At 36.6% G+C, this 27,145-nt stretch overlaps 1 protein-coding gene across 1 annotated transcript in view; it reads right to left on the bottom strand.

Moving 5' to 3' along the window:
* The window catches only part of ME1 (malic enzyme 1), a 189,691-nt gene that overhangs the window by 161,654 nt on the left and 892 nt on the right, over positions 1-27,145 (bottom strand). The gene's annotated exons all lie outside the window — the stretch shown is intronic.

Here is a 27,145-nt window from a genome sequence, read left to right on the forward strand (position 1 = left end):
GGAGGAAAAAACAAACAAACAGTAATTTAAAGGGAATAATAACCAAAAACTATAGATGTACACACACTTAAAATCCAACAAATATATGGAATTAAAAATCAGAACATCTGGTATTGCCTAAACAAGGCCATCCAACTGTGTAATCTCTCAATACCTCAGTTTCCTCATCTTTATATATTAGAGTACTATAATATTTTCAGGTCTGTGTCATTCATATTTGAGGTTTGAAATTAGGTAATGGAGAAAATGATGTGAAGATATGCAAATGAAAGACATAAATATTATTACTGTCATTAAATATATAAATGAATAGGAGTTACAAGAGATTTTTAAATTATGAACATTTTAAAATTATGAACCACCTATGACCTGCTGTTCCTCAACCTATAAAATAGATCAGGAAATGCCTTATATATAATTGAGACACCCAACACTGCTCCCCCAAACTATCTCTTACTGTTCTTATTACATTTCTAGCTACACAAACTTTCTCACCATTGCCTAAACATACCACACCCTTTTACTCTTTCATGACACCACGGACAAAAATTTTTCTCTGCTTCTCTGTCCTTCAAGCCTGACCTTAAATGCTCCCTCCTCTCTAATGCCTCTCTAAAGCCTCTCCAGACTCAGCCAGAATGTCCATTAGAACCCTATTATTTTATACTATGTTATCTGTTTACATGAACACTGACTGTAAAAAACATGAAGCTCAAAAATAAGTAACAAAATATAACTGATGGGCTGACACAAAAACCCAGAATGGACTGAAGAGATTTGCTGCAATATAATAAGAGGGGAAGTAGTAGCAGAGAAACCCCAGTAGTCATTAATCTGGAAGAATGGGATGAGCCATTCCCCTGGAGATGACTCCTCCTGGGGCTACCGAAGCCCAAAACACTTCTTTGACTAGACTGACAACTGTTTCTCTGGGTCTGGCAAAAGTGCACCAAAATGATGATGGTTGGGTTCACTCATTATGACCATTACTGACGCTTCTTAAGACAGCTTGGATGGGTAGACATGTGTCCACTGACTTTGTAATGGGTGATTCTACAGCCATCCTCCTCTGCCCCTGAAAGTTTCTTGCAATGGTAGAACAGTGATTCCTAAGTCTTTAGAAGGTTTACTACTCAGGGGAAAAGACAATTTGGTTCATCCCAGAGGTAGATGACAGACCCTGACTGTTGAGAAATGAACACATTGAACCTCAGAAAGTAGGTGAAGGAGGTCAACAGATGAGCAACTCTTTCTTTCTTCTTATTTTTTATATTAATAGGCCCATTTATTCATGTCACTGATGAAAAAGCCTTATGTTTAATTAAACTTCTGGTCAGGGAACAGATTGAAGAAAGTCAAATAGATTAGTCCACTGAATGACACATAGTGGAGCACTCTAAATTGCCTACAAGGGCTAGCTGGGAGTGATGGCTCCAGAACCTCCAGAATGAGAAGCTGTATACAATCTTGACTTCTCAGCAGAAGGTCTCCCAAGTGCTATCAGCACAGGTGGTGTCCAGTTTCCAGATATTTTTCTCCACTAGCAGCCACTCTTATGACTGCAAATGCCCCATTGTTACAAGTTCAGTTGGGGGTCCTCTGGAGCTGTTCTGTTCCCCAGGAGCTCGATGGGCCCTTTCCTAATGATAATCTATAGTGTTCAGCTGTAGCTGGCCCAACCACTCTCTCCTGGATGCCTAGAGAACAGCAGACAGTGCAGCCTGTCAGTCCTTTGCCTAGGAGTTCCAGTAGGCACCGGGAGACACTCATGGTATTGCTAGAACCTTCTGCATGCCATTTGCTTTTTTATCAGTGGTTTGTGCCTCCAACCACAATGCAAAACCATGAGGTCAGGATTTTGTCTGGGGTTTTTTTTTCTTTTCCACTGCTCCATTTTCAGTGCTTAGAAAAGTACCTAGAACTAATACATGAATTAGCAAGGTCCGAGGATATAAAATCAATGAGCAGAAATCTGTTGCACTTCTATATACCAATAACAAAGCAGCAGAGAAAGAAATCAAAGAATTGATCCCATTTCCAACTGCACCAAAAACAGTAAGATATCTAGGAATAAACCTAACCAAAGAGTAAAAGATCTGTACTCTGAAAACCATACAAGACTTATGAAAGAAACTGAAGAAGACGCAAAGAAATGGAAAAGCATTCCATGCTCATGGATTGGCAGAACAAATATTGTTAAAATGTCCATACTACCAAAGGAATCTACACATTTAATGCAATCCCTATCAAAATACCACCAGCAGGGTGCCTCAGTGACTCAGTTGGTTGAGCATCTGACTTCGGCTCAGGTCACGATCTCATGGTTCGTGGGTTTGAGCCCCACATAGGGCTCTGTGCTGACAGCTCATAGCCTGGAGCCTGCTTCAGATTCTGTGTCTCCCTCTGTCTCTGTCCCTTCCCTGCTTGTGCTCTGTTTCTCTCTCTCAAAATTAAACAAAAAAATAAAAATAAAAATAAATACCACTAGCATTTTTCACAGAGCTAGAACATACGAGCCTAAAATTTGTATAGAACCACAAAAGACCCCAAATAGCCAAAGCGATCCTGAAAAAGGAAAGTGAAACTGGAGGCATCACAATTCCGGATTTCAAGATATATTACAAAGTTGTAGTCATCAAGACAGTATGGAACTGACACAAAAACAGACACATACATCAATGAAATGAAACAGAAAACTCAGAAATGGACCCACAAATATATGGTCAACTAATCTTTGACAAAGCAGGAAAGAATATCCAATGGAAAAAAGTCTCTTCAACAAATGATGTTGAGAAAACTGGACGGTGACATGCCAAAGAATGAAACTAGACCACTGCTTACACCATACACAAAAATACACTCAAAATGGATGAAAGACTTAAGTGCAAAATAGGAAACCATCAAAATCCTAGAGGAGAACACAGGTAGCAAACTCTTTGACCTCAATCAGAGAAAATCTTACTAGACAAGGGAAGAGAAACAAAAGCAAACATGAACTCAATTGGGACTTCATCAAGATAAAAAGCTTCTGCACAGCAAAGGAAACAATCAACAAAACTAAAAGGCAGCCTACAGAATGGGAGAAGATATTTGCAAATGATATATCTGATAAAGGGTTAGTATAAAGAACATATCAAACTCAACACCCCAAAATCAAACAGCCCTGTTAAGAAATGGGCATAAAACATGGCTACATTTCCAAAGAAGACATCCAGATGGCTAAAAGACACATGAAAAGATGCTCAACATCACTCATTATCAGGGAAATACAAATCAAAACCACAACGGGATAACCACCTCACATCTGTCCAAATGGCTAAAATTAACAACACAAGAAACAAGAGGTGTTGGCGAGGATGTGGAGAAAGGGGAACCTTCTTGCACTGTTGGTGGGAATGCAAATTGGTGCCGCCACTCAGTATGGAGGTTCCTCAAGAAATTAAAAATAGAAAAAATACAGATACAAAGAGTTACATGCACCCCAACGTTTACAGCAGTATTATCAACAATAGTTGAACTATGGCAAATCCAACTGTCCACCCACTGATGAATGGATAAAGAAGATGTGGTATGTATATATGTACACACACACACACGCACAGACAATGGAATATTACTCAGCCACCAAAAAGAATGAAATCTTGCCATTTGCAACAACATGGATGGAGACAGAATGCATGCTAAGCGAAATAAATCAATTAGAGAAAGACAAATGTCATGATTTCACTCATATGTGGAATTTAAGAAACAAAACTGAACACATGGAAAGGCAGGGTGGGAGGCAGGGAGAGAAAAGAGGGAAAGAAACCAAAAGAGACTCTTAACGATAGGGAACAAAGTGAGGGCTGCTGGAGGGGAGTTGGGTGGGAGATGGGTTAGATGGGTGATAGGTATTAAGGAAGGGCACTTGTGGTGATGAGCACTGGGTATTGTATATGAGTGAGAAATCAATGAATTCTACTCCTGAAAGCAATATTGCACTGTATATGAACTAAAGTTAATTGAATTTAATTAAAATAAATTAAATTAATTAAAATTTAAACAAAATAAATAAATAAATGTTAAAAGTACCTGACATAACTGGGATTCAGTAACTTGCTACATAAACAAAATGGAAAGCTTTAAATATTTAACTTCTGAGAAATATTAAAATTTTAAAAAATAGTACAACTGCTGCTGAGGAAACTGATTAGCATATTAATTCTGGTAAAATTAAGTTTAAAATTAAAAGCAATCAGTAAGGGATATTGTTTTTAAAAAAAAGTAATTGTAAAATGGAAAGCATACTTCACCTGTTAAAGAAATATCTGGGAAGACTGATCCTTTAAAACATAATGTCATGAGGGGTGCCTGGGTGGCTCAGTCGGTTAAGCATCCGACTTCGGCTCAGGTCATGACCTCACGGTCCGTGAGTTCGAGCCCCGCATCAGGCTCTGTGCTGACAGCTCAGAGCCTGGAGCCTGTTTCAGATTCTGTGTCTCCCTCTCTCTCTGACCCTCCCCTGTTCATGCTCTGTCTCTCCCTGTCTCAAAAATAAATAAACGTTGGGGCGCCTGGGTGGCGCAGTCGGTTAAGCGTCCGACTTCAGCCAGGTCACGATCTCGCGGTCCGTGAGTTCGAGCCCCGCGTCGGGCTCTGGGCTGATGGCTCAGAGCCTGGAGCCTGTTTCTGATTCTGTGTCTCCCTCTCTCTCTGACCCTCCCCCGTTCATGCTCTGTCTCTCTCTGTCCCAAAAATAAATAAACGTTGAAAAAAAAAAAAATTTAAAAAAAAAAATAAATAAATAAATAAACGTTAAAAAAATTTAATTAAAAAAAAAACATAATGTCATGAATAACTCTTCAGAATAAAACAGAATTATGTAGGGGCGCCTCGGTGGCTCAGTCTGTTAAGTGTCAGACTTTGGCTCAGGTCATGATCTCACGGTTCGTGAGTTTGAGCCCCACATCAGGCTCTGTGCTGACAGCTCAGAGCCTGGAGCCTGCTTTGGATTCTGTGTCTCCCTCTCTCTCAGCCCCTTCCCTGCTCATACTTTCTCTCTCTCTCTTTCTCTCTCTCTCTCTCAAAAATGAATAAACATTAAAAAAAAATTTTTTCTAAACAGAATTATGTACAGTAATGTAATTGAAAAAGAAAGAAAAATTCAATAAATTTTTCTCTTGCTCAAAATGAAAAATTTGTAAGTTAAAAATGGGAAAAAAGCTAGAGTAAAACTGAGCCTCAAAAATACATGAACATATGTAAAGAATCAGTAAATTTCTGAATATTACACCTTGAAAATAGGCCTCCAAACCAAGAATAAAAATTATCAATATTATGAGAATAAGACTTATTATCAGAAGCACTAACATATTCTCCTGTGTTCACTTAATAATGGCACTTAGTCATTTATTGGTATATTAGCCAGTCTTTTTACATAAATTTTCCAATGTCGGTCTGACCTAACAGGTCTCCCATATTGCATGCCATGTGAATGACAATGCCATCTGGCTATCTTCTGATATTCTTTCATGTTTAGTAACTACAACCCCCCATATGCTGTTAACCAAATATTCTATGGCATAATAGTGTCAATTTGACTCTGAAAAAACAACAACCAAAAACAAAACAAAGCAAAAAAACTACGGCTTAAAAATTTGGGAACTGGTCCAGGTTAAAGTCCTATGATTGGGTTCATATTCTATTACTGATCTTTATGAATTAAAAAAAAAAAAGTTAACACATAAGCAAACTTAAATCTTAAAATCGCTGAAAATTCAAAAATATATATGGCATGATTTTGTTTAAACCACAGTTTTTAAGAATGACACATCAAGGTGATTCCTACCAACCTGCGGCTTCCCAGAAAGTATGCAGCAAATGGTAAGTGGAATTCTGAACCATTTAATAATCCTGGCTCTAAGTTTCATTTTTTCGTACTAACAGAGACATATTCATATATATTTTGTAGAAATTACAAACAGTAGCTTAACACATTCTCCTTATTAAACGCTAGCTTAATACAGTGAAACACTATCTTAATGCATTCTCCTTATTAAAAGCTGATGTAACAAGTATCTGTTTCAAAGAATTTTTACCTTAGGGTTATGCTGTGGGGCCTATCCAACAAAGGACAGTGTATCCCAAGTATACACGCAGCTTCTAACTTCCATTTGCTTTCTACTGAGTCTTTCATGTAGTTAAAAAGTTTAGACGTCTATACATATATTAGGTTTCCAGACCACCTATAATTCTAATTCCCTAATAGCGTTCTCATACACCCAAGGTTCAACCCTGGTTTTCTCATTTTCTGTCCTTCTTTTACTTTCACTACTCCTTAAAAAACCTTTTGGACTAGATCCCTAGACAGCAGAATGGTATGCTGTTTCACTGCTGAGGATAGCACACAGGACAACTATTCTTCTGGACTCTACTAATTGATCTATGTATATCTTCTTGAGAAAACTGAGACCATCAAGCAGAAATGAAAACAAAATTCCTGGCATAACAAGAGACTTCTATTAAAAACTGTGCTTGCATGGTAACTGAGAAAGAAACTTTTTCCTAAGTAATTTATCAGAAACAATTACCATAAAAACAGAAAAGATACATTCTGAATTCTGCACTAACCATCTTTAATGTTTGAGCTTCAGTAATTTGCCTTGTTTTTTTCCCTGAAGAAGGACTCAAAGTAATCAAGCAAAACGGCAAAAAGGAAAACACTGTCTAAATCACAAATATCTTTAAGTAATCTATTTATGTATAATTCATTATAAAATGTATTCATTGTAAGGTTTGTTTTTATTATTATTCTGAAATAAAGAGATCAAAGTGAGCTGTACCTTTATATGTCAATATTTTCAACTATGTATTAACATAGTTTATATGCATATTTTATAACTACAGAAAGAGAAGTGATACTAATTTGTCCTGGACACATTCTACTGAATGGTTTCTTCCCCCAGATCTTCCATAGTGCCAAATACTCCTCTTTGATATTGATCTATTTAATTCTAATTGAAAACATAGATAATGACTTCTAGAATTTTTTTGGTGGTACACAACCTTATTTCTTCAAAACCCACCAGCCAGATAGAATACACATTTCCAAGGCAAGTTTTTAAATGATTATTTTGAATGCATTCATCTGTGCAACTAAATTCTCTCATGATCATCTGCTTTAAGAGGCATAAAATCAATTAGCTACAACCAATAATATATTAACAACAGCTTCTTTAAAAAAACATTTGGTTTCATTACCCTAAAATTTACAGCAAAATACCATAACCATAACACCTAAAATTCATTTCATCTACGTACTTTAGGATATAAGCAAGTATAACTATTTTGTAGTTTAAGTGACACATTTGCTTAATTAATAAAAAGAAAGAACACCTCTACCTAAGAGAGCCAGTGGATTTTCATTTACTTTTTTATGAATATAATTTATTGTCAAATTGGCTAACATACAGTGTGTGAAGTGTGCTCTTGTTTTTTGGGGTAGATTCCCGTGGTTCACTGCTTACATAACAACACCCAGCGCTCATCCCAACAATTGCCCTCTTAAATGCCCATCACCCATTTTTCCCCTCTCCCCCACCCCCCAATCCACCATCAGTTTGTTCTCTGTATTTAAGAGTCTTTTGTGGTTTGCCTCCCTCCCTCTCTGTTAGAAACTATTTTTTTCCCCTTTCCTTTCCCCATGGTCTTCTGTTAAATTTCTCAAGTTCCACACATGAGTGAAAACATTTGAGATCTGTCCTTCTCTGATGGACTTATTTCACTCAGCATAATACCTTCTAGTTCCATCCACATTGCTGCAAATGGCACAATTTCATTCTTTTTCATTGCCAAGTAGTATTCCATTGAATATATAAACCACATCTTCTTTATCCATTCCTCTTTCCATAAATTGGCTATTATTGGAAGTGCTGCTATAAACATTGTGGTACAAGTGCCCCTATGCATCAGCACTCCTGTATCCCTTGGGTAAATTTCTAGTAGTTCTATTACTGGGTCATAGGGAAGTTCTGTTTTTAATTTTTTGAGGAACCTCCACACTGTTTTCCAGAGCGGCCGCACCAGTTTGCATTCCCACCAACAGTGTAAGAGGGTTCCCGTTTCTCCACATCTTCGCCAGCATCTGTAGTTTCCTGATTTGTTCCTTTTAGCCACTCTGACTGGTGTGAGGTAGTATCAGTGTGGCTTTGATTTGTGCCAATGGATTTTTAAAATATTGGATGAGAGGTTTAACTAAATAGTTTAAGTATTTCTCACTTAAAACCCAGTTCCTACAGATTCCTTGTAAGGCCGAGAAATTAGTAACCATCAGTAGCAATACTATATTTTCCAAACATAGCTCTTACAATCATTAGTAAGATTTAAAAACTTGGGGCACCTGGGTGGCTCAGTCTGTTAAGTGTCAGACTCTTGATTTCGGCACAGGTCATGATCTCACAGTTGATGTCATCAAGCCCCACACAGGGCTCTGCACTGACAGCACACAGCCTGCTTGGGATTCTTTCTCTCTCCCTCTCTCTGCCCCTTCCCCACACATGCACACACACACACATTCGCATTCTCTCTCTCTCTCTCTCTCTCTCTCTCTCAAAATAAATAAGTAAACATTAAAAAAAAAAGATTTTAAAATTCTATCAGCAAGATGGAGTGCTGTTGTCCCCAAGGAAGGTTTAAGGTAAATTTCACAAAGTCACCAAACCAGTAAAAGTACCTGGTAAATAACCAGACTGGTAATTCTTAGTAAATTACTGAAACTACAAATGAACACAAATGATTTCAGAAAAAAAAAAGAAAAAAAAGCCAGATCTCAGATCTTTGATTGAACTGTGTATGAATAATCCAAACCAAATGGGTAATACCTATTGCCAGTAGAGTCCCTACTAATCACATGCACATTTACACTATTCTAAAAAGTGTAATATATGTGACCTAGACAAAATCCTCCAGGTATGCCTATGATAGTATGTGTAATGATTATTCATATAGTGAACCGGAACATCAGGATTGCAAGGTAATCATCTATTGTGCCTTTGTTTGGTTTATCTTTTTTAAAATGTTTCTTAATTCATTTTGAAAGAGAGTGTATGTGTAAGGGAGGGGCGGAGAGAGAGAGAGAGAGAGAGAGAGAGAGAGAGAGAGAGAATCCCAAGCAGACTCCATGCTGTCAGCATAGAACTCGATATGGGGCTCAATCTCATGAACCATGAGATCATGACCTGAGCCACCCAGGCACCCCTTTGTTTGATTTCTTAATTCCTTGAGCTAATCAAAGATTCTACAGAGTATAAAAATTAGATGGCAATTCAACACATTACCAATTAAATTACACATGAATTTGTAAATGTCCCTTGCCTATCCTGAATGATGACGATCTTCAAGAAGGCTTTTCCTCCTCCTCTCTGGATTATGAGATGTCCTCCAATGTACTCCCATAACATCATGTACTTCTATCATGGAACTTCGCACTCCATTCATTATTTCTGCTGAAGCACTGTTTTACCCTGCCCAAGGTCTAGGTGCTTCTGGTGAACAGGAACTGTGATATTCATATTTGAATAGTACCTAATAAAATGTCAAGATGGATCAGGGTCTCAATAAGTTTTACAACAGGGTTGTACCCTGACAAACCCATCATAAATTGAAAATACCATTAAGTAAAAAATGCGTTTAATACATCTAACCTACCAAACATTATAACTTAGCTTAACCTACCTTAAATGTGCTTAGAACACTTAAATTAGCCTACAGTTGAGCAACAATACCTAACACAAAGCCTATTATATATAAAAATTTCCAAAGGGGACTTTGGTACAAAATATTTTAAGAACTATTGCAGACAGCAAAGGAAACAAAAAAACAAAAGGCAACCTATGGAATGGGAGAAGATATTTCCAAATAACATATCTAATAAAGGGTTAGTATCCAAAATATATACAGGAGTTATAAAACTCAAACTCAACATTCAACTTATAAAACTCAATCCAATTAAAAAATGGGCAGAAGATATGAATAGACATTTTTCCAAAGACATACAGATGGCCAATAGACACATGAAAAGATGCTCACCATCACTTATGATCAGGGAAATGCAAATCAAAACTACAACGAGATCTCACCTGACACCTGTCAGAACGGCTTAAATCGACAACACAAGAAATAACAGGTGTTGTGAAAATGCGGAGAAAAAGGGACCCTCATGCACTATTGCTGGGAATGTAAACTGGTACAGACACTGGTACTGTGAAAAACAGGTAAGAAGCTTCTTCACAAAGTTAAAAATAGAACTACCCAACAATCCAGCAATTGCACTTCTAGATATTTACCCAAAGAATTCAAAAATATTAATTCAAAGGGATATATGTACCCCAATGTTTATAGCAGCATTATCTACAATAGCCAAATTATGGAAACAGCCCAAGTGTTCATCGACTGATAAATGGATAAAGAAGATGTGGGGTGTGTGTGTGTGTGTGTGTGTGTGTGTGTGTGTGTAAAATGGAATATTACTCAGCCATATAAAAGAATGAAATCTTGCCATTTGCAACAACATGGATAGAGCTAGAGAGTAAAATGCTAAGCCAAATATGTCAGCCAGAGAAAGAAAAATACTGTATGATTTCATTCATGTGTGTAATTTAAGGAACAAAACAAACAAGCAAAGAGAGAGAGAGAGAGAGAAAGAGGCAAACCAAAAAACAGACTCTTAACTATAGAGAACAAACACATGGTTACCAGAGGGGAGGTAGGTGGGGGATGCATGAAGTAGGTGATGGGGATCAAGGAGGGCACTTGCTGTGATGAACACTGCTATATAAAAGTGTTGAATCACTATATTGTACACCTGAAAGTAATATTACACTGTATGTCTGCTAACTGGAATTTTTTAAAAAACTAAAAAAAAGATAGGAACTGTTGCAGAGAACTATGCTTCAGTGTCTAAGCGATGTATCTCACATATCAACATGATATTCCCAGAAACACCACAAGATGGCTTTCTTACTTCAGATCCACAGTTGAGATTTTCAAAAATGTTTGGTCTCCTCTTAGTTACTTTATGGGAGCTTGTGAAGTTCACGGAATTGCTCAAGGGTCTCCAGAGAAACAGAATGAAAGGATGTGTGTATAAACATCACATATATGAAGAAATTTATTATAACGAATTGGTTCATGCAATTATGAAGGCTGACAAGTCCCCAGATCTGAAGTTGGCAAGTTGGAGACCCAGGAGAGCCAATGGTGTAGTTCTAGACCAAGCCCAAAGGACTGGGAAATCAGGAGAGCTGACAGTATAGTTACAGTCCAAAGGCCAGCAGGCTTAAGATCCAGGAAGAGCCAGTGTTTTAGTTCAAATCCAAAGGTAGGGGAAAAAATCAATGTCCTAGCTTGAAGGTATTCAAGCAAGAGGGGTTCCCTCTTTGTCACAAGAGGGTCAGCCTTTTTGTACTATTCAGACTCGCAGCTGACTGGATGAGGCCCAACCACATTAGGTAGGGAAGTCTGCTTTACTCAGTCTACCAATTCAAGTGTTAATCTCATCCAGAAACACCCTCACACACACACCCAGAATAATATTTGACCAAATGTCAGGACATCCAGGGGCCTAGCTAAAATGACACATAAAAGTAATCATCACACTCACCAAAGATTTTTCACCAAATATTTGTTGAGTGAATGCTTATAATGCTTGCAGGCACAGAGCCAATGAAACAGTGTTATGTCAAATATGGTCCAGAGTCTCATGAAGCTAACAATCTAGAGAGCTTAACAGGATATTACATGAAGAGCTACACAAATAATTATAAAATAACACTGTGGTAAGTACAGGGAAAGAAAAGGGAAAACTTAACTTAGGGGCTTGAAAGGGAAGAGCTGACTAAGCAGTGATACTAAAATGAGAACTGGAAGTACCTCGGTGGCTCAGTAGGTTAAGCATCTGACTCTTGGTTTCAGCTCAGGTCATGATCTCATAGTTCGTGAGATCTGACAGTGCAGATCCTGCTTGGGATTCTTCCTCTCTCTCTGCCTCTCCCCCATCTGTACTTTGTCTCTCAAAACAAATAAAAACATTAAAAATAAAATAAAATAAAGTAAAATAAAATGAGATCTGAAGGAGAAACGGAAGAGTAGAAGCTGACCAGGTGAAAGACTCAGGGTGACTGTGCAGGAAACGGCAGGGGCACAAACCCCAGCTCAGAACAGCTTGGCTTCTCGGAGAAAGTACAAGGAAGGAAACGTCAACTAAGGGAAGAATGATGCAAGGTGACCCTGGGGAAGACAGGCAGGAACCAGAGCAGGCAAATCCCTGATAGGCAGGTAAAGTAACGGGAAGACCTGGTTCTTTGCCTGACTAGTGATGCCATTTCATGAAAACACTGCAAGTGTGTCAGCAGCGTTCACCCATGATGTTTGTTATTCACCACATTGAGGAATCTCCGTCCCGAGGCTAGCTCACTAAAGAAAGAGAAAACAGGGCTTCAGAAGCAGTTGCTGAGCACCAGGCAAATGACAGAAGGTTCAACCTGGGCTCAAGATTCTCAATCTGTCTTCCTCGTCCCTGCATGATTCACAAAGATACTCTCAACTGCAACACTTGTCTTTGTAACACCACCTCCTAGCTGCCACACCAAAGGCAGATCTGAGCCATGCCCTACAGCAGTAACATTTAACAAGAAAATTAACCTTAAAAATATATAAACCAAGGGTTACTGAGTGACTCAGTCAGTTAAGCGTCGGACTTCAGCTCAGGTCCTGATCTCACAGGGTTGGTGAGTTTAAGCCCCGCATTTGGCTCTGTGCTGTCAGTACAGCACCTTAGATACTCTGTCCACCGCTCCCCACCCCCCCGCCCCTCCCTTGCTCACTGTCAAATAAGTAAATAAATAAATAGAAGCCATACAATATTTCCAGTGTATAATGGAAACATATTGAGTGCTAGCAACCACAGTTACTGTTTAGAAAGGGGAACAAGCTAGCTGGGGCACAAAAGTGAAAGGGAGACAAACTTTTCACTTCTTCATATTTTTGCTGTTATACAGTGAATCTGTAAGGCTATTAAAAATACTAAGAACTATTAAGAACCGTTTATCTCAATCTCAAGAATATATACCTATATAACCATACTTCTTATTTACATTTGTTAAATCTCTATCCTTGTTTCTGGCAGCTCTGGGTACAGGCAGACACTGCTCTTTACCGTAACATCTATTCTCCCCTTCTTCCGCAGTAAGAGGTCCCTGTATTGTTTGGGTGGTAATGTATCAGATAAACGACTAAAATTCCAGACTCCCCTATAAAAGAGGCCCTGTGAATGAGTTCTGAACAATGAATGTGAGTGGAAGGGATGTGTGGGATGTAGGGAAGGCTCCTTAAAGGGAGCTAGCGGACTCCACTGGAAGGCGGCCCTTCTTGTGTTTCTCCCATTTCTTCCAGCAACCAGCTTGGAATGTGCAAATGCTATCTAAGACCCATAGTCAGTCAGGACCATGAAGTGTTCTGGAAGATGGAAGTGCAGCAATGTTCCTGATGACTCTGTGACCCACCCAACAGGCCCAGACTGTCTACCTCTGATTTCCTTCATGTGTGAAAGAAAAATAAGCTACATCCTAACCACATCACTGTTACTTGTTTTTACTGTTGTTGTTCTTGCTGTTATATGTACCAAAACCAAGTCGTAAATGATATAGTGGTCATTCCTGTACCCACTAAAGAAAAGAGATTCTCCAACATATACCCAACAGCATATTTAACCCACAATGTAGAATGTAACTTGTGGAGAAGTTATAAGCATATTTGAAAGGCAAAACAGAACTATACATTAGGTCAAGAATTAACCATCATTTACCCATTTGACAAACTTTTACAGAATACTAACTATACTCCAGGTCCTGGGAGCAACTATGTGAAAAGATAAAGTTATGATATAAACCAGCCTAACAACCCTACCCACCTCCTCACAGGAAATGTGAACCTTGTAATTTCTGTAGTATTTTCTCCATCACAGCATGAAGAGAAACAGAAGAATACAAATACCAACAAGGCCAAGAATTTTTAAAAATCCTTAGACTGTAGAAATTTTACAAATTATGTCATGTTCTTATTTTTACATAAATCATTTTCAACAGAATGACCTTTATTACCAAAATTACTGTAGCAAATATGTACCCAGTGAAATGAGGAAGATATGTGAATATATATTGGAAAACATATTCTCTGATGTTTCCCCCTGAAACTTAAGACCAAGTTAGACTGAGTTTCACACATTCACCTCCTAAAAATAACAATCTGAGGGTTCTGGTTCTGTGCAAGATGGTGTAAGCATACTTTACCTTGTCTCTCCCAATGAATCTAACTATAAACCTTGTGCAGAATGCATCAGGAAGCTATATGAAGAGTCTGAAAAGTAAATGGCAGCAGAGGAGCAGGGGAAGAAGACCTGAATCCCAGGTACCACCAAACCAACAGTGAGTTTCCTGGAGTTTTGCCCTTCAGTACAGCCTGGCTTTTTTTTCCCCTCTGTGATCAACTGGCCTTGACTAAAAAGTAACAGAAATGCTAGAAGTGCAACTGAGTGCAGACAAAAAGAATGCCAAAAAAAGCTTTCTTTTTCTGGTCCAAGAATCAGGAAAGGGGGCTGGCTCTTAAAGGTTACAGAAGAGGGAAATCCATTCTTATTTTCCATTCTCTCCAGCCCCAGCCCCCTGTGAATCCCACAGTGGGGGGCAGGAGCATGACCACTGCAGATGTCTAAAATTGTAAGATAGGAAAATCATTCTTTTTAGCCAGAGAAGCAATGGTCCCAAGATCATGGATTAAACGTCTGTAGCATTTTTCTTTGTCTTCCAGTCACTTGGCCCTAAATGCAAATGCAGGTAGAAGAAGTATACTACAGAGCAAGGAAACTAAAGGTCCAGTTTTCCGGCTAGTGGGCTGGAAAGGGGGCCTCAAGGAGACAAAAAGTATCAGTGAGATCATAGAAAGAAGGGAACTCAAGAGAACAATCCCATAAAGTTGTATATGAACTCCTGGGCTTGCCTCTGAGCTATGCATGTAGAGACCTGATCTTGAACAGTCTCACAAAAGATATGAGAACTAAACTATGGTATAAACCGCTGTATGGATCCTACACTGACCTTTGGGCAGTACACACGATGAACAGAACCAAATAGCACTACAAAGTGGCTATGAAAATGGAATATTGGAACCACGATCCATAAAACAAGGGTCCAACTTATGAACTCACCTAACCAGTTTGACTGACTGCAAAAACTAAAAAGAACTGTATTCCCTTTGGGATTTAACCAAAACCTACAATGCAAATGTCCAGGATACATGCAAAAATTACTCAGCATATGAAGAAACAGGTAAATGTTAACTTTCAAAGGAAAAAGAAAAATCAATGACAACACAGAGAATGGAGTTATTAAAGATTTAAAAACAGTTATTGTAACCATACCCCAAAGCATAAGGGCAAAATCTGTTGAAATGAATGGAAAAAAACAGTCTTGGTGAACAAATTAAAGCTATAAAGAACCAAGTAGAAATTTTAGAACTGAAAAATATAATAACTAAAAATATTCATAGGATGGGCTCAAGAACAGAATGGAGATACAAGAGAAAAGGGTCAGTAAACTTGAAGATGGACCAACCAATCTGAAAAACAAAGAAAAAAAACTGGAAAAGAAAAAGTCAGAGCCTCAGGGACCTGTGGGACAATACCAAAAAACCTAACATTTTTATCAACAGAATGCCAAAAGGAGAGGAGAAAGAAAAAATATTTGTAGAAATAACGGCTAAACATTTATCAATTTGGCACCAGATATAAAATTACAAATTCAAGAAGCTCAACAAACCCCAAGAAGATAATCGAAAAAAATCTAAATCCAGAAAAATTATTTCAAAATGCTGAAAACTAGAAAAAAGAAAACATCTTTAAAGATGCCAGAGAAAAACCAACCTACTCATTGCATACATATACAATTCGGATGACTACAAGTTTCTCATCAGAAACAAGGGAGGCCAGAGGGAAGAGGAATGGCATTTTTAACGTGCTGAAGGTAAAGAAGTGTCAACCCAAAATTCTATAACTGGTGAAAATACCCCTCAGGAAAGAAAGTGAAATAAAGACATTCTCAGATGAAGGAAAATGAAGACAAGCAGTCTCCAGCAAACCTGCTCTAAAAGAAATGCTAAAGGACATTTTTCACATAGAAAGGAAATGATACCTGAAGATAACCTAAATGACAACCATCTGGGTAACTGTAACAGATTATCCTTTCCCTCTTAAATTCTTTGAAATATGTATGACAGTTAAAATCAAAATAATAAACATTACATTATTACATCAAAAATATTTTTCATAAGAATTCAGTAGCAAAACAAACAATCCAGTTAAAATGGGCAAAGGATCTGAATAGACATTTTTCCAAAGAAGATACACAGATGGCCAACAGACACATGAAAGGAAACTCAGTATCCGCAATCATCAGGAAAATGCAAATCAAAACCACAAGATATCACTTCACACCTGTTAGAATGGCTATTCTCAAAAAAACAAGAAATACAAGTATTGGTGAGGATATGGGGAAAAAAGTTTCCCTTTTTTGGAGGTTTTTGATGAACCTTTTCTCCCACACTCTTGGTGGGAATGTAAATAGGTATATCCACTGTGGAAAACAATATGGAGTTTCCTCAAACAATTAAAAATAGAACTATCATATGATCTAGCAATTCTATCTCTGGGTTTTTATCTGAAGAAAAGAAAAAAACAACATGGAAAGGATATATGTACCCCCATGTTCACTACAGCATTATTTGCAATTGCCAAGATATGGAAACAACCTAAAAGTCCATCAACGGATGAATGAATAAAGAAAAACGTGGTGTGTGTATGTGTGTGTGTGTGTGTGTGTGTACATACATATGTATATATATAAAATATAATTTGGCCATACTAAAAAAAAGAGGGAAATTTCACGATTTGCAACAACATGGATGGATCTTGACAGCATTATGCTAAGTGAAATAAAGTCAGAGAAAAACAAACACAGTATATGATCTTACTTATACGTGGAATCTAAAAAGAAAACAAAAACAAAAACAAAAAATAAGCTCATAGATACAGAAAAAGATTGGTGGTTGCCAGAGGTGGGAAGTAGATGGGTGGAGGAAATGGATGAAGGTGTTAAAAAAGTACAAACATACAGTCATAAAATAAATAAGTCATAGGTGTAGCATGACATATGTACATATGTCATGGTGAGTACATATAGCATATGAGTATACATATAGCATGGTGAGTATAGTTAATATATACTGCATTGCATATTTACAAATGTACATATGGCATGGTGAGTATAGTTAATAATACTGCATTGCATATTTACAAAGTTGCTAAGAGAATAAATCTTAAAAATTCTCATCACAAGAAGAAATTTTTTTATAACTGTATGGTGGCAGATGTTAGCTAGACTTATTATGGTGATCATTTCACAATATACACAAATATCAACTCATTATATTGCATACCTGAAGCTAATTTAATGTTATGTGTCAATTACATCTCAATTTAAAAAATTTTATGTAATGTATGTATGGAGATGTAAGTGGATATAACAACTATAACATAATCAAAGGAAAGTAATTAGACAAATGATGATAAGGTATGAACATTCCAACTGAACTGATAAAATGGTCATTTCAAGTAGACTGAAAAATTATATATAGTATAATTCTTTTTTTTTTAATTTTTTTTAATGTTTATTTATTCTTGAGAGAGAGACAGAGACAGAATGTGAGTGGGGGAGGGTCAGAGAGAGAGAGAGAGACACACACAGAATCTGAAGCAGGCTCCAGGCTCCGAGCTGTCAGCACAGAGCCTGAAGTGGGGTTCAAACTCACTAACTGTGAGATCATGACCTGAGCTGAAGTTGGACGCTTAACTGACTGAGCCATGCAGATGCTCCTATATAGTATAATTCTTACAGAAAGTACCAAAACCAGCCTATAAAAAGATATTGTCAAAAAGTCAAAGATAAAATGGAATAAAATATTCAAACAGGAAAGGGAGAAATAAAGAGATGAAAAACAGAGGGAATAAACACCTAATAATAAAATAGTAGACAGAAATCCAAACATAACAATAATTCCATTAAATGTAAATGGTCTAAACACAGAAATTAAGAGATCTATTACCAGAAAATGGCAAGAGCTACAAGCAAAATTAATTAGATCATTACAATCTCTCACCTACATGTTCCTATGAAGATTGGGAAATGTCAGTCTTAACCTCTTTGTATGTCACCATTTCCAGCTCTTCTTTTTGACTTCTATCATTGGATCTTTCAAACCAGTAATGTCTCTGTGTTATTTATTAAGCTTTAATTCTCAAAAGGAAGTTATAATAATACTCTTTTCCATTTTCCCAATTTCTCAAGTGAATTTTCTCATTATCTGGCAAAACAAATTTCTTTAGAAATTTGAGGAATTCATATATGGAAACAGTTTTTTACCTTTGGTGTGACCAGCACTGAGAGAAATATGTTAAAGTCTGCTAGTATTGGTGTTTATTCCCCTCTGCGTGTTCTGTAGGGTCTTTTTTATGAGGGTGACTGCTGTGTTATTTGATGCATAGATATTCCTTACTTTTTTAACTTTATTCAAAATTGTACTTTTCAGAATTATAAAGAGTCTTTTGTCTCACTTAATGCTTTTTGATATAGACTCTACACTGTCTGATGTCAGGTATAACCCTGATTTCCTGCTGGTTGCATTTTCCAACGTCTTTATTTTTAGTCTTTCCATAGCATTTTGTTTTCAATGTATCTCTTATCTATAGCATAGTTTGCTTCTGCTTTGTGGAACAATCTGAAAACAATTCTATTAATAGAGGAGTTATTCTCATTTATATTTACTGACACTGATGAGGGATAGAAGCAGAAAATTTTCACCTTTAGCCCAGAAGGCTGATCTATGGCATCCATAATTCTGATAAGGATTAAATACATGCTGGTTACTACATTCTTAAAAGGTCTCATGACTGCCTGGCTATCTCACCAATAGTTAATATTGAACTGAATGATAGGCACCAGATAAATCTTGTGAAACTAGTTTTACAAGCAGAAATTCGAAGAAGACCTTTATGATCTAGTACTTCCTGCACATCCCCTATCTCTTGAGTACTAAGCATATAACCACTGGCTTCATACAGCAATAGCACAGCTCTTTCTGTCCATGGGTCCTGTCCCCATGCTACTCAAATAAACTTACTAAGCTGCACCATAAAACATCTCAAGAATTATTTCTTGACCATTGCATTCAACAGCCCTGCAATAAAACCAATATATTTCCTTTCAATTCTGTCTTCATTATATTATAATCTCTACATGTAAAAATTAACTATAATTTTGAATAAGTAAAAATTTTAAAGGCTTACAAAAATACTCATTAACCAAGTCACAGTTTCTTCCTGGCTCTGAGCACTCGAGTAAGGACTTATATTTTGGCCAACTAACCAAGACTTGCCACTATTAGTAACCAAAACATTCTCATCATTTCAAGATTATTGTTTCAAAGGATACCTCAATTTGGACATGTAGACAGAAAAACAAAAGGGGGCTTGACCAGTACTGCCAAGGCAAACTAGAGCCCCATATGTTCAACACTAACACACAGAAAAGAAAGTTACTTTCTAGTAACCTCCCAGGTATGTGAATGCGCTACTTAAAGAAGTCATAAAGCAAAATTTTTTTAAACTATGGGTTGTGACTCACATTTCTTAAAAACTGAAATATGATAAGTACTACTAGTGTGCACTAAACACAGCAAAATATTGTATTATGACATTTTGTTTCCATTACAATATGTATTAGTTTGCTAAGGCTGCCATAACAAAGTACCAGACTAAGTAACTAAAACAACAGAAATTTATTTTCTCACAGTTCTGAAGGCTGTTAAGTCCAAGATCAAGATGCTGGTAGGGTTGCTTACATTCTGAGACTTTTCTTATTGACTTCTCTCTTTGTATTCACATGGTCTTTCCTTTTCTTATAAGGCTATCAGCCATATTGAATTAAGGTCCACCCTAAAGACCTGATTTTAACTTAATTACCTCTTTAAAGGTATTAACTCCAAATGCAATTGCATTCTGAGACAGTGGATAAATCAATACATGACTCTTGGTAGGGCACAATTCAGCCCACAACATTATGCTTATACATGTATTATACATGTGTACTGTGTCACAATCAAAAAAGTTTTAAAATATCTTAGAAGACTCTGAATAGATAATTCAAATGTATTAAATATATTCTAAGCTTAAGGGGCCTAGCCCTAATACTGTCATGGAGTCAGGACTCCTTCAGTCTCCAGATTTCCAGGTCTTCATGAAGCAGTTTAGAATTTAACTGCTCCAGGGATCCTGATAATGCAATTATGAACATTCAGATGAACATGTAAATACTTTTGCTGATATTCTTACTCAACATTACCTGATAAAAAAAATAAACTTAGTGCTTTAGATCTAGGGTTTATTAGTATAAAGCTCTAACAGTTATATTTCCATGTGTTTGAGACTATTACTCATTTTTTCTAATGTTTATTTATTTTTGAGAGAGACACAGACAGAATGTGAGTGGGTTAGGGGCAGAGAGAGAGGGAGACACAGAATCCAAAGAAGGCTTCAGGCTCTGAGCTGTCAACACAGAGCCTGACGCGGGGCTTCAACTCACAAGCTATGACATCATGACCTGAGCCAAAATCGGAGGCTTAACCAACTGAGCCACCCAGGTGCCCCAAGACTATTATTCATTAGTATATTGACTTCCCAAGCTACCCAGATCAAACTGTAGAAATTTAAAGCCATAATGTCTCTCCCCTCTGTTTAAACTCAAAGGCCTCAAGTATCTAACAGTTTAGTTGATGGCTAACTTAGATATATTTTTAAGGCCTGAGGGAAAATGCTGAGGCTTTAAATTCTCTAAATTCACTTAAGACAACAATAATCTTTTGTTTTAAAATGTACTACTTTATATACATAAAGCTAAAAACAGGTAAAAATTAACATATAAGCCATAAGATATTTTAAATATCATTTTAAGAATACAAACATTCACATTTTACATTTAGGTCCCATGTCTAAGAAAATTTCCTAAACATTTAGGTTGGAAACATTTCCAAATTTGTTCTAACTGTAACGTATTTCATGATTTATTCCGGATCTATATACTGTTCAAGTTGGTTGAGTTGGTTCAATAACATAATGAAGTAACAAATCAATCAGTCTTAAGTCTATCACAGTATTTGGTCATGTCAGTTTTGAAAACCATTGGAAATAGTCAAATATTTGTTTTGTCAGAGTAACAGACTATTTCCAAAGCCAGACTCAAGTAAAGGCTGGTTTCACACCACTGGAACTTGTAAATTTCCTGTCTCTGCAATTCACTCCCTCTTCTCCCAATAACTTTAATGACCAAAGCATACCTCTACCTTTCTCTAACAAGCCATGTTCTTTCATACTTCCAAGCCTTCACATGCTTTGAACAGAGTCCTGAGAAGCAAAGAGCTTTCCTTTTTCTTTGTCTTCACAAATATATATTTTAACCTATACCTGGCATTCTGTGAAAGTGTATGAAAGACTGCAAAGGTCATGTGATGTCAGTCAAGCTCAGTTATATGAATTTGAGGGTAAAACATAAATGTCTCTCCCATAAAGAGAAGATAGGTTTTTGTTTTTACTATAAAATAAAGAAGGAACATAATCTTGTCATAGAAAATTCAAGGGAAGAGGATTAGTACACTAAAAGGAGAATTCTTTATAATTGCTCCAGCTATGAGCTCGGACTTTCTATACAAAAGTACTATATTAATATTAGGATATACTAAAAAAACCTATTGTTTTTGAATGCATAATTTAGAAAAAATTAATATTCACTCTCTCAAATCTTTTCAGTATGTGATTGAAGAGGCAAGACAGAAATCACATTACAACAGAAATCTAAGTGCACTCACAAGAATCTTATTCATTGCAATATTGTCTCAACCACAACATTACCTAGTATATACTGGGTTCTGAACAAATATTTTCTACATAAAAAAATAATAAATGAATGAAATTATCACTTTATTTTATAAGGATAGTAACCGAAATTAGGTAAGAAAAGCTCACTTAAAATCTCATAGCTGCTAAATGGAAGAATTGGGGCTTTCGCTTTCTAAATACAATGCCTTAGAACGTTCATTCCATTACATTACATTTCTCATACTTGCCCAAAAGCTAGAAGGAAATTATAACACAAAAACAAAACTTCTTAGACTTTCTTCAGTATTTTCTTATACTCCATATCACCAGTCTCAAAAGTCCTCAGGTCAAACTCCTCTTTCTCCTCTTTCTACTCATTCGAGTGTATTTGTTTTTGCGCTCCCCTACACTACCACCGTTGTTTCAAGTGCAGCAAGGTATCAGCTGTGGAGGCATATGGCTATCCACCCACAATACAATGGCATTTGTATCAGTGGGATTCCACATTAAATAATACATCAGTTTCCCATACTGTTGAGGCAACTTCAGAGAACTGTTATAGATAAAAATTTCTGAATGATTTGTCGTGGTATAATTTACATTGAAGAAAAAGAGGAGGTTTAATGTATCTTTCCTTCATAACCATGAGACTTACTTGTCTCTTTTCTCTACAACACATCCAACTAGGTCTTGACATGCCAGGACACAAACATCTACAAATGCACTTGCCCAGAAGCTCACTTTTTAGATAGAAAAGTTAATGACGCTGACCGAAACTGACTTTGATACATCACTATCTTAAACTGGATTAAAATGCCTAAAATATTAAAAAGTGGTATCTTTTGGAGATTTACAGGTCATGTACATTATTTAATCTTAAAGACATAGAAACCATGTAAGCACAATTATGGCAGAACTAGCAATTCGTGTTTTCTACCATTGCTAGAGGAATGGTATAAAGCGAACTAATAAATTTAGAAAATGAAAAATAAGCGATTTTGTGTGTAGAATTTTACTTTTGAAGAGTTATTTATGAAACACTAGTCACATGAAAATTCCTGAGAAAAAATTTGAAATACAACTCATCAAAACCAGAAGGCATCCTTGAAAATCATAAACATTAAACATTAAATTAGAAAAGTGCACATAACACAAAGACAAGCACCTCAAAAATAGTTTGGGCTGTGTAGAGAAAGATACTGAATCTCAGAAGCATGAGGCAGAAGTACTTTCCCAAATACTATGATGAAATACTACCTGGAATGATGTAATTTGAGTAAAAGCAAATAGAGAATCATACATTATTACCAATGAAGAAAGATCTTAATTTCTCTTAAGTTTTCACAAGGTTTTATTTTTTTTAATTTGGATCATATCTACTGTTAACCTTGAGTTTACCAAAACTAATCACCCCTTTAAGGTTATCTAGCAAGCAATTAAAACTTCATGGATGGTCAGGCTTAAACCAAATTCCAGCTATTCTCCTATATTCCATTATACATTGTATAATGTATAGGCAACTGAGCTTTAGACTTAAATGCAAATTTACTTTCAAAAAACTATAATAAAAAGGATATAAATGTCAAAATAATGCTCAAACGACCACTCTAAAAGCTTCTTGCTTTATAGGAAAGAATATCCAATGGAATAACGACAGTGTCTTCAGCAAATGGTGCTGGGAAAACTGGAGAGTGACATGCAGAAAAATGAACCTGGACCACTTTCTTATACCATACACAAAAATAAACTCAAAATGGATGAAAGACCTGAACGCAAGACAGGGAGCCATCAAAAGCCTAGAGGAAAATCAGGCAAAGCCTCTTTGACCTCGGCCGCAGCAACTTCTTACTGAACACATCTCTGCAGGCAAGGGAAACAAAAGCAAAAATGAACTACTGGGACCTCATCAAAATAAAAAGCTTCTGCACAGCGAAGGAAACTAAAAGGTAACCGAAAGAATGGGAGAAGATATTTGCAAAGGACCTATCAGATAAAGGGTTAGTATCTAAAATCTATAAAGAACTTATCAAATTCAACACCCAAAACACAAATAACCCAGTGAAGAAATGGGCAAAAGACATGAATAGACACTTCTCCAAAGAAGACATCCAGATGGCCAACCGACACATGAAAAAATGCTCAACATCACTCATCATCGGGGAAATACAAATCAAAACCACAATGAGATACCCTTACACCTGTCAGAATGGCTAACATTAACAACTCAGGCAACAACAGATGTTGGCAAGGATGTGGAGAAAGAGGATCTCTTTTGCACTGCTGGTGGGAATGCAAACTGGTGCAGCCACTCTGGAAAACAGTATGAAGTTCCACAAAAAATAAAAAATAGAACTACACTACGACCCAGCAATTGCACTGCTAGGTATTTATCCAAGGAATACAGGTATGCTGTTTCGAAGGGGCACATGCACCCCAATGTTTATAGCAGCAGTATCAACAATAGCCAAAGTATGGAAAGAGCCCAAACGTCCATTGATGGATGAATGGATAAAGAAGGTGTGGTATATATATACAATGAGGTATTATTTGGCAATCAAAAAGAATGAAATCTTGCCATTTACAACTACGTGAATGGAACTAGAGGTATTATGCTAAGCGAATTTGGTCAGAGAAAGACAAAAATCATATGACTTCACTCCTGTGAGGACTTTAAGACACAGAACAGACGAACATAAGGGAAGGGAAGCAAAAATAATATAAAAACAGGGAGGGGGACAAAACGTAAGAGACTCTTAAATATAGAGAACAAACAGAAGGTTGCTGGAGAGGTTGTGGGAGGGGGGGATGAGCTAAATGGGTAAGGGGCATTAAGGAATCTATTCCTGAAATCATTGTTGCATTATATGCTAACTAACTTGGATGTAAATTAATAAATAAATAAATTATAAAAAAATAAAAATAAAAATAAAAGCTTCTTGATTTAAAAGCTGAGTACTGTTTAAAAGACAAAAGAAATAAAAACATGGTTCATTCATTCATGAAATAGGCATTTATTTAAAGCCCACTGGGCAAAATTCTGTACTAAGTATGAATCCTGCCCTATGACAATCATTTTAAAAAAAAATACAATGCAGTGAATACAACATGACATGGTACATTTGAATACACAAATGTTAATGATAACAGGACTAAGAGAATTAGGAACATCTTCCCTAGAGAGATTATTAAATCAATTAATGCCATTTTAATTGTAGGAAATTACACATAGACAAAAAGGAGAGTATTAAGAGATACAGCAAACATATTTCAAGTGGAAGACTAAATTGGGGGACTAATGAGATCAATTTGAAGAAGACGGTAAACCTGACAAGACTGATTTTATATTCAACATTATAGGAACTATTTTAAATACCTGGATGACAGAGGAAGAACATGAAGAAAACACTAACTGATGTACGTATTGCTCTCATATCTACATGTAGGACAGACTATAATCTGAAGATAAAACCGGTAAAAATTGTTGCAGTTACCCAAAAGCTGCGGTGATAAAGGTCTGTGTGAATGTGGCTGAAGAAGTCTTCACGCAGCCAGATGACAGGCTGGAGTGTTAAAGGGCAAGATCTACTAGCCTAGGTTATCACAAAAATCAATAAGAATTCCCAGGCTACCAGAAAACTTTAAAGCCCAGAGGTCTTCAGTGCAGGGCAGATCAGAACATCCCACAGCCATGGTTTCAATGGTAAGGATACTCTGCTACTTCCATTAGGCAACACACAACTGTCTTAGAACTGAGTAAGAAAAAGTAAAGCTCATTCCATTAATCACCCAGAGTTGGTGAACTAGATTTTTTTTTTAATGTTTATTTATTTTTGAAATAGAGAGTCAGAGCATGAGCCAGGGGAGTGGCAGAGAGAGAGGGAGACACAGAATCTGAAGCAGGCTCCAGCTGGGAGCTGTCAGCACAGAGCCTGATGTGGGGCTCAAACTCATGAACTTGTGAGATCCTGACCTGAGCCAAAGTCGGACTCTTAACCAAGTGAGCCACCTAGGCGCCCCGGTGAACTAGATTTTATATCCAATTTGATACTATGCAGACAATAAAGTTCAATTACAAATTCAAAAATGTGTTCTTAACACATTATGCTGCACCTTTCAACTTGGTGGAAGATCTTTGTCATATTATTGTTAAGTAAGAGTTAATCTTTATTGGTAAATAGAAGCCAGAAAGATTTTAAGTAAAGGCATAATAATTACTCTTGCTCAGTGATTGCCTATGCCATCTACCCACTCCAAACACTCATTCTTGCCCATGACTTCAGGGAAATTCAAACAGGTTATACCACTTATGTGGTCCTTCTTAAGTAACAACACATTATTTGGTCATAAATTACAGCAAGCAGATACACATGAAAGTAACAAATTATTTTATAACATCAGATTTTACCTTTGTTCTACTGAAAATAGGCCCCAACATGCAGACTAATAAAAAGAAAAATCTAGCAAATAAATTCATTTTGAAGAAAAAAATAAGTAGGAACTATTTAAAATTTCATGATGCTTTATGACCCCAAATACTAAACAACCACGTATTTTTTAAAAGTTATCTGTCACCACAAAAATCAAAAAGAACTCACACTATAGCTATAATAAACTATAGCTATAGTTTATTAAATAGAAGAAATCGCAAATCTTCAAGCCATTAATAACGATCAACAAATCACCAGCAACATGACCAGAAGGTAAGAGTGGGGTCCAGTTCCTAATGAAAAAGAGTATCTACTAAAGAGACAACCAAAATGACTAAACAGATCTCTGTTGACTGATGGCATTTCCCATATCCTAAAAAAGGAAATGTCAAAATCACAGCTACACACACACACACACACACACTCACACACACACAAAACAATCTAGAGAGAAATTTAGCTATAAAGTGTGACTGCTTAGTATCTAGATAAGCAAAATTATAAATCAGGTATTTTTCATTTGAGAGAAATATTAGGTGTTCACTCGACATTACCAGTGAAGAAAAATGAAATGTTAGCGAGATCTGGAAAAGGGTCTGTAATTTACAGTGGATTCTTGTTTTCATAAGAGGTCTTTAAAAAAATGTTTCTAATTTCCATAGGGCCAGATTAAAAAAAATAGGAATGGCTTTACCCACAGCCCCAT

This window comes from Leopardus geoffroyi, chromosome B2 (assembly GCF_018350155.1).
Source record: "Leopardus geoffroyi isolate Oge1 chromosome B2, O.geoffroyi_Oge1_pat1.0, whole genome shotgun sequence".
Classification (NCBI taxonomy): Eukaryota; Metazoa; Chordata; class Mammalia; order Carnivora; family Felidae; genus Leopardus; species Leopardus geoffroyi.